At 41.1% G+C, this 8,709-nt stretch overlaps 1 protein-coding gene across 3 annotated transcripts in view; it reads right to left on the reverse strand.

The window, feature by feature from the left end:
* ptpdc1a (protein tyrosine phosphatase domain containing 1a) overlaps nt 1-8,436 on the reverse strand; it is a 144,753-nt gene extending 136,317 nt beyond the window's left edge. Inside the window, exon 1 of one of the 3 annotated variants that reach the window (XM_043708007.2) lies at nt 8,358-8,436. The gene's annotated coding sequence lies outside the window, so the exon portion shown is untranslated. The remainder of the gene's footprint in view (nt 1-8,357) is intronic. The other 2 variants (XM_043708008.2, XM_043708011.2) reach the window with 2 other exon arrangements.
* Between the last annotated feature and the right edge of the window lie 273 nt (nt 8,437-8,709).

Raw genomic sequence — 8,709 nt, forward strand, 5'->3', positions numbered from 1 at the left:
TAATTTGCAAGAATCTAAAAAAGTATTAATAATCGCTCATACAGACCTGAAGGACAAAACAAAACTGTATAAGAATTCAACACCAGAACAGTTCAGCAGAACTTCAAAGAATATCACTGCAAAGCATAGCACCCTGGACACTTCAAGAAACAGAAACTGCTGGTTGGAATCGTAGATAAATTCCAGCATTAATCAGATAATATCTAAATTGAGTTGTGAGGTTAAACTTGCTTAGTTAAGGGTTCTTATTTTGGTTGCTACATGCAATAAAATTTAAATCATTGTTACATGATTGTAAGATCTCTTAATACGTAGCCGAATTAAAGACAGCTTGTGGTGATTTACTCACAACAACACAATCCTGAAGAACTCATGTAGCAAAGGATTAACCTCTTAAAAGCCATAACCATCTTTTGTGTGCATTATGAATCCAACTAAAACAAATATTTCCCTTCCAATTTCACTGATTTTAGGACCTTATGATGCTGCCAAATGCTGCCTTGATGTTAATCACACTTATTCTCTCAATATTTTGTGAACTTAGTTCTTTTGGCCATATTTGAACCACAGCTTAATAAGGAGTTGGGTAGCTTTGGCAGAATTCAAGCTAATCATCATTCAGCAGTTTATCACTATGCAAGTGCCACTTGATAGCACTGCCAGCATCAGTTTTTATCACTTTGTTGAAGATGGAAAATACACTAAAAGGCAGTAATTGGCCAGATTGCATTTGTTCTGCTTTTTTTGTGGAATCATAGCTGGACAATTATGCACATTACCAGGTAGATGCCAGTGTAGTAAATGTGCAGAAAGCGTGGCTAGTTCAGGAGCATGTCTTCAGTACCACGTTTTCAGTACCACTGGCAGAATGGAATCAGGTTACATAGCCTTCGCAGTATCCAGTGCCTCCAGCTATTTTTTGACATCAAGTGGAGTGAATATTGACTAGAGGAGAGTATATACAATACCAGGGGCCTCAGGAAGAGACCAAGATGAACCACCCACTCAGCATTTCTGATTGAAAATGCTATAATGAGAAAGATAAGCTGTGGACTCTACTTTCTCCTGTTAGTTTTTTAATTGTCCATAACCTTTCACAACTGGAAATTGCAGGACTGCAGATCTTAGATTCCCTGTTTCAATGGTAACAAGTAGAATAGGGAATATGTTAGGCCATGAGATCAGAGATTGTGGGTGAATATAGTTCAGTTGCTGCTGGTAACTCTCATGGATGCTCAGCTTTGAGTTGCTACTTCTGTTTGAAACACATCCCATTTAGCGTAAGGATAGCACCAAATAGCATTATGAAGGATACCTTATCGTGAATACTGGACTTTGTCTCCTCAAAGACTGTGCAGTGGTCACTTCTACCAATACTATCGTAGAGACATCTGCAACAGGGTAATCAACAAGGATGAGGTCAAGTAAGGGTTTTGCTCTTGTTGATTCTTTAATCACCTCCATAGGCCATAGGCTCAGACTGACCAATATTTCCTTCGATCTCAACAACCCCTATCAATAGTGGGGCTACTAAGCCAATTTTAGCAATGGCCTTTGAAGGCCCTCATGCAGTGTACGTTGTGTCATTGCCACCTTCACTGAGCAACATTTGAAACAAATAATGTTTAAAATTACTAATTCGTAGGAAGGGGAAAAAGAAGGAAGAAGTGGTAGCCAGCAAGTTTTCTTGCCCTAGACTAACCTGATGCCAAGAGAATTTATTAGGTCTGAAAATAATATTGAGATCTCCCAGGGCTGCTTCCTTGCAAACTGTACATCACTCTGCTGACATTCTCCCGCCAATGGGATAGAACATTTCTAAGGATGACAACAGTGGTGTCTGTGCAAGAGCTCTTTTACCCAAACCCACAACATTAACAAGGGTCAATAGTGTCTGATGTGCCATCATTTATTTCTAGTGTCTGTGTCAGTGCCACGTGGTTCATCCAGTTTGATTCATTTTTGATGTTGCAGGTATTTGATGTAACCATGTGACAACTGAGAGGACAACCGAAAGTTACCAACCCTGCTGGGAGCGTGGAGTTACATGTTGATCAGATTGAGAATAGCAGATTTCTTTCCCTAAAAAGACATGAGTGAACTATGGAACCCCACAAACCACAGTCGACAATGCTCTCATGGTTGCTATCACAAAGAGTAGATTCGCTCATTGCAGCTGTCTTTTATGAATTTTCTTTTATTCATTCATTGCACGTGAGTATTTATTGTTGATCTTTAATTAATTTAATCAATCTTTAATTACTGTCAATCATTAATTATCTTAAATAATGGTGGTGAGCTGCCTTCTTGAACAACTGCAATCCTTTGAGTTTAGGGACATCGAGTGATGTTAGTAAGGGAGTTCCAAGTTTTTGACCCAGTAACAATGAACAAACAATATTATAATTCCAAGTCAAAAAGTTGCAAGACATCGGAGCAGGGAGAAAAGATCTTGCAGGTGGCAGTATTCCCATGTCATCTAATGGTCTTGTCTTCTTAGGTGGTAGAGGTCACCAATTTGGAAGGTGCTATTGAAGAAGCCTGGTTTGTTATTGCAGCACTCATGCAGAACTCATGTGCATCAATGGTGAAAGGAGTGAACATTGAAGGTTACAGCCGAGGTGCCAGTCAAGAGGGTTGCTTTATCCTGGATGGACTGAGCTTCAAGTATTGTTGGAACTGCACCCAACCAGGTACCTGGAGGATATTCTATCACAAACCTGACTTGTATTTTATGTATGGCAGGCAAGTACTTAGGAAATAGGAGAGTTACATGCTGTAGAACTCCTAAATTTGTTGCATTCAAATTCCATTAACTGCAGTAGTAGCCTGATCTGGAACTTTAACAAAAATTGCTGCAGAAAATCAGCAGGTCTGGCAGCATCTGTACAGAGAAAGCAGAGTTAACATTGAGTCCAGTGACCCTTCATCAGAACTGAAAATAGCTAGGAAAAGGTGAGAATTCTGACGACAGGGGATGGGTAGGAAAATGAGTGCGCAGATAGGTGGAGACAGAGCCTACAGAGAATGAATGTTAGGCAGCAGGGAAGAAAATCCCATAATGGGGACAGTAAGTACGTGAAAATGGGTTGGGTGTACTGAAAGCTGCCCATTGTCATAACATGGCCTGGGGTGTGGGAGTGGCTAATGGACATGCAAGGTGGTATTCAGGCCCTCATGGTCACCCAAGTCCACATCCCCAAGGCACCTTTGTATGCAATCGCAAAAGGTAAAACAATTTCCTATTTACCTCCTCCCTCCTCACACACTTTCCAGATGAAGCAGCAACTCGTTTAATCTAACTTACTGTACTTGCTGTTCACTGGGAGACAAAACGCAGACTAGGTAACCACTTTGCAGAACATATATATTTTGTTTGTAAGAATGACCAAGTTTCCATTTGCCTGCCACCTCAACATACTGCAGTCTTTCCTGGTGAATATTTGTATCTTAGGCCTTCTACAGTACTCTACTGAAGCTCAGCCCACACTAAAAGAGCAGTATCTTACCTTCCACTTGGGGATTCTGCAGGTTCCAAGATCGAGTTCAATAATTTTAGACCATTCACAATCCTCAGACATTAGCCTGAACAGCTAGATAATTAATGCAGTGGCACTACTACTATGCCATCATGTTGCTAACTGGAGAAATTAAGGAGTACTGGAGGGCATGGTCACTGGGAATAATGGATGGTCAAATTTGCTGTGCACTTCAGGTGTGGGGGAGATTCATACAATGAAAAGCAAGTGCATAAAATGATGTGGGTGCAGAAGCACTAAAAAGGGGTGGGTAGAAAGGATCAGACCATTGGAGTAGGGGATGGGAAGGTTTGTACAGCTTTGAATTTGTTCTTGCAAACAAGTCTTCATTGATAAACAATGTTTATAAATTGCACTGTGATTCCACACTGCAAAATGGACAAACACTGATTGAACAGCACAAGCTAAGATGACTTTAGGACAGTCAGTTAGGATAATCAAATCCACACCTTTGGCTGAAGACACCTCCAAACACATTTGATCCCTGCTCCTACATTTAAGTCAAGGAAGCATTCTGGGGCATCCACCTCCATGCATAATCAGGCACCCTATCGATCCTGACCAAGTGCAACAAAACTTTGCTCTAAACCTTTGCTTTTGTAACTGCATAACTTTATTTTAGATAGAAGGCTATGAATGAAACAGTTGTAGATGGTTGTGCCATGGACATTTTTGAGGAGCTTGTGAAGCTGAGGTGGTAACATTAGAAGAAGCTGTTGTTGTTTGAGGTAAAGTATCAGTCCAGCCAGTGCAGCATCACTTCCCGTACTCCCCTTTATCATCAGTTTTACTCGGGCTCTTTGGTGTCACATGCAGTCCAATGCTTCGGTGATATTAAGGATAATTACAATCATCTCTGGAATCCAACTTTTTTGTTCATCGTTGGTTCCAGACTATAATGGAGCCAAACAGTTCTGTAGGAACCCAAACTGAGCATTGATAAGCAGATTATTGATGAGTGAAGGACAATATAAATGTTGTCAATGATACCAGCTATCACTTGAGTGGCAATTGAGATTAGGCTGATGAAGTGGTAATTCCCCAGGTCGATTTGTCTACCAAGATCAGAACAGGAAAGACGAGCACAAGCTTTCACATTTGTAAAAAAGTCACGAATATTGTAACTATGCTGGGGCACCTTGACTAGAGGAGAAACTGAAACACTCATTTTCTGCAGCACAGTCAGGGCTTTGCCTGGGGCATTTCCTGTACCCAGGGCATTTGGCCACTTGATTTCACACAGTGTGAATCGTATTAATTATCTCAGAGACTCTTGTATCATAGTGGTAACCCCCCACAGACATGGGGTGACCATGCAAACTGCACATAGACAGTTGCCTGAAGGTGGAATCAAACCCTAGTCCCTGGCCCTGAGGCGCAGCAGTACTAACCACTGAGCCAACGTGCTGCCTCTTTAGTCAAAATATATTTGCACTTTTACAAAGTTAATTCAGACATAGAAAATGCCATGCTGGAATGTGAATTTATCTCCATTATTAATAGCTCAGGAGCCTAGATCATATTTGTAATGTGTGTGACCAGTCATTCCTTCCCTTTGTCACAGAGAAATAGCAAGGCAATCACTGATATAGCAGAAAATACAGAATGATGTGTACAAGAAGTACAGATAATTGTAAGAAACAAGTAGAGGTAAAGACCCATACTTTCTTCAATGTGATTTACGCAAGTACACCACAAGAAAACAATTGTTGGCAACTGAGTTTCCAGGAAATTTGTGCAGCCTGCAGTGTTCAGCACTCTGGAAGACAGAAAGGTAAGTTACAATCACTGCCTCCCTTTCATTCCTCCTCAAACAATGCATTTCTCACCAATATAATTATATTTTGGCAATACGATGATCAAATGCACTGTGTGCCTGGAGGAAAAAAAGAGAAGGTATAAAGCCGAGAAATGAACTCAACTTATACAGACAGAGTCACACAAGCATGGAAAAAGACTCTTTGGTCCAACTTGTCCATGCCCACCAAGTTTCAGAACAAAACTAATCCCACTTACCTGCATTTGGCCCATATCCCTCTAAACCCTCCCTGTTCATATACCTACTCAAATGTCTTTTAAATGTTCCAACTGCACCTGCATCTACCACTGCCTCTGGCAGTTCATTCCACATATGAACCACCCTAAGTGAAAAAGTTGCCACTCAGATCACTTCTAAATCTCTCTCCTCTCACCTTAAAAATGTGTCCCCTAATTTTGAATGCCTCCACTCTGGGGGGAAAAAAAATCCTTTGCTATTCACCTTATCTATGCCCCTCATGATTTTATAAGTAATGCGAGTCATTGAGTCTCTAAGATCACCACTTCTTTCCATCCAAGTCATTCAAGACAAAATTAAAATTTTGCCAAACTAGCCAGAAATCCCAGTCATACCACAAGGAGGAAGAGCGCACTGGCACTGACTGCCAACTTTCTCATTATTGAGAATGTAGAATGGGGAAAATAAATTCAATGATTTGACAAGAGGTGACAAGGTAACACATTCCCCTTTTTCCACATCCACCTGCACATTTTTAATTTCTCAGGCACCAGGCTTTCAGGAATTAGATAACACTAGTAAAGAATTGACACTAGGTGGTTCACCAAGCTCAGTGATCCTGAGAATTTACCCTCTTCCTATTGAGGTGATGGCCTACAGCCTTTGAGCTTTGTGATTAAATCTCATGGATATTTACCCTAAAATGAAGTAACCTGTATACATACAGCTCTGGAAGATCATATTCCACAACATATGACTGGCTACCTACTACTTCCATTTACAGCAGTTCCTCAAGCTTCCTCTTCCTTGCAGAAACCAGTGCTGCAAATAAGAGCCAGTGCTCAGTCAGGAAGCAGCAAGAGCTAATTGCGCCCCACAACCTATTGGAAGTAAAGGCGATCAGATTGCCATACATAAATCATGCCTTTCAGATCAGGTGCACCTTTCATGATTAATGCTTTTAGGATCCTGTAACTGCTGTTGTACCACTCCTTCCACTAATCACTGGGGATACAGATCTAAAGTCTTAACTTTAACTGGAAATCACCAGCAATTTACATTCCAAATTAAAACTACACCTGTTTTCAAGTCAGGGCACATAATAATGGAGACACAGATAGCTTATAGGTACTGGAGCATTAAAATATTAAACATGGCTGCAATGTCCTCCCTAACAAAACTTATTTATTTTACCTGTTTTTTTAAAATCACTGTATAAAAAATGTGAATAAAAGCTGTGGCATCTGAGAATATCTTTTCTTTGAAATTAACTATACTGGAAATATTGAAGCTTATTAGAAGTGTCAAGACTTTTGAATTTCAAGTAGATGTTCATAACATGCAAAAAGCTAGGCAATTACAGCAAACTTGCAGATTTCTTGCTTTTAAAAAGAGATGAAGCACACAAGCTACACTGATCAATAACTTTTATGTTCAAATCTCTGATCTATGCTGAATTAAAAAAATCACACGACGTCAGGTTATAGTCCAACAGGTTTAATTGAAAGCACTAGCTTTCAGAGTGCTGCTCCTTCATCACAACCACCTGAAATTCAATGATTTCATGCTAATGGTTAAACCAAAATGGTTATTGCATTTGAATACAACCTCAATGCCATATCCTTGTAACTGGGGGTTCAATTGACTGTACAGTTACCATTTTAAAATATTCCTTGATGTTTTGAGGAAAAAACAAATTTCTCACTCCTGATTGCCATCAATTGACTACTGGGCTGTTGTGCATTCATGTTCTACAGGAAAATAATACAAATTGTGATGTTTTCATTAAGCTTCCTTTAGTCAATGGTTTAGGTCATCTTTCCTCCCCTCTTGAAATACTATTTTTCTACAGACCAGAAAATGAACATCCTGAAATAGATTTAATCATAAAATATTTGACAAACAAGCTCCCAATTGCAGATATAAAGTTTGTATGTTTATTTTTATGACTCAAACATTCTCGTGGATGTCACTGGAGGTCAAATTCAGGATGGGGCAAGCAATCAAATTAAGCTTTTACATCAAGTGAGAGCAAAAGTAATTGGTTGCTTATTTTTAAGAATTGAAATACAATCCAAGAGTAATGCACCTTCTAACATGCTCATGAAATACAGTAACGACCTCTCAGATTTCCTCATAATAAATATTTCATTAATACAGTTGTGTTTACAACCAGCTATTGTGCCGTTGTGTCCAACTCCCATAAGTAAACAAACTATTACGCGTTCAGGGGCAATTAAAAAAAATCAGCCCGCATTACGATATTATGGTCATGCTGATGAAAGCTGCAGCTTGGTAAGATAATTTTTAAAAAATAATATTTTGTCTGCCTCATAGTAGTTCAATATGATAGTCGAGCAATTATGTCTTAACACAAACGGGTAAGACAGAATGAACGGTTGCGGCTAGCAAACCGGGGAAGGGATGAGGGGAGAGATCAGGAATGTCAATCAGAGGGATGGATCAGGAATGTCAATCAGAGGGATGGATCAGGAAGGTCAGACAGATGGATCAGGAATGTCAATCAGAGGGATGGATCAGGAATGTCAGTGTTTCCAACCTGATTTGACTGGCTGAGGCGGGCCTTTGAAGGTTTAGGCAATAAGAAAACAGTGAGGAATGAAGACAGACAACACACACACAGCCCCCTAGCAAAGCGAACGCCTTGCCTGGTTGGTAGGCAGGCGGGAGGGCCTTGGCCCGGTAAGGAGGAAGGCGGCGCGGTATCAATAACAATCCAGCCGCCAAGGCGCCGTCGCTCTTCGGCAACGGGACGCCCTCGCCCCAAGCCGGCAGATAGACGAACACACCTATTCGCCTACCTTCCTGTCGCCAGTTCTCCCCCTCCGTTATTTGTGAGTGAATGAGGCCAGCCCCTCCCCCTGGTCGCTAGGCAGCTGTACCCCCAGAGCGAATGACGGAGCCGGTTCCCAACGCCGAGCTCGCGGGGGGGTGCAGGAGACGGCTCGGGTCACGTGACCGGGCGCTGGGGGCTGGGGGCTGGGGGCCGGGGGCTGGGGGCGGGTAACTTCTCTGTTCTATCACTTTACAGGGACCACAGCAAAACAAAACAGCAGCAGTAGCCTTGAAAGCCGTTTATCAGGAGGATGGAGTTAAAGTTTACCCACGCATTTGTATCAGTTGTCATAGCAACAATAAATTAGCAATTAATTT

This window comes from Chiloscyllium plagiosum, unplaced genomic scaffold, assembly GCF_037043375.1.
Source record: "Chiloscyllium plagiosum isolate Xiang-an unplaced genomic scaffold, Cpla_swu_hap1 HiC_scaffold_14, whole genome shotgun sequence".
Taxonomy (NCBI): Eukaryota; Metazoa; Chordata; class Chondrichthyes; order Orectolobiformes; family Hemiscylliidae; genus Chiloscyllium; species Chiloscyllium plagiosum.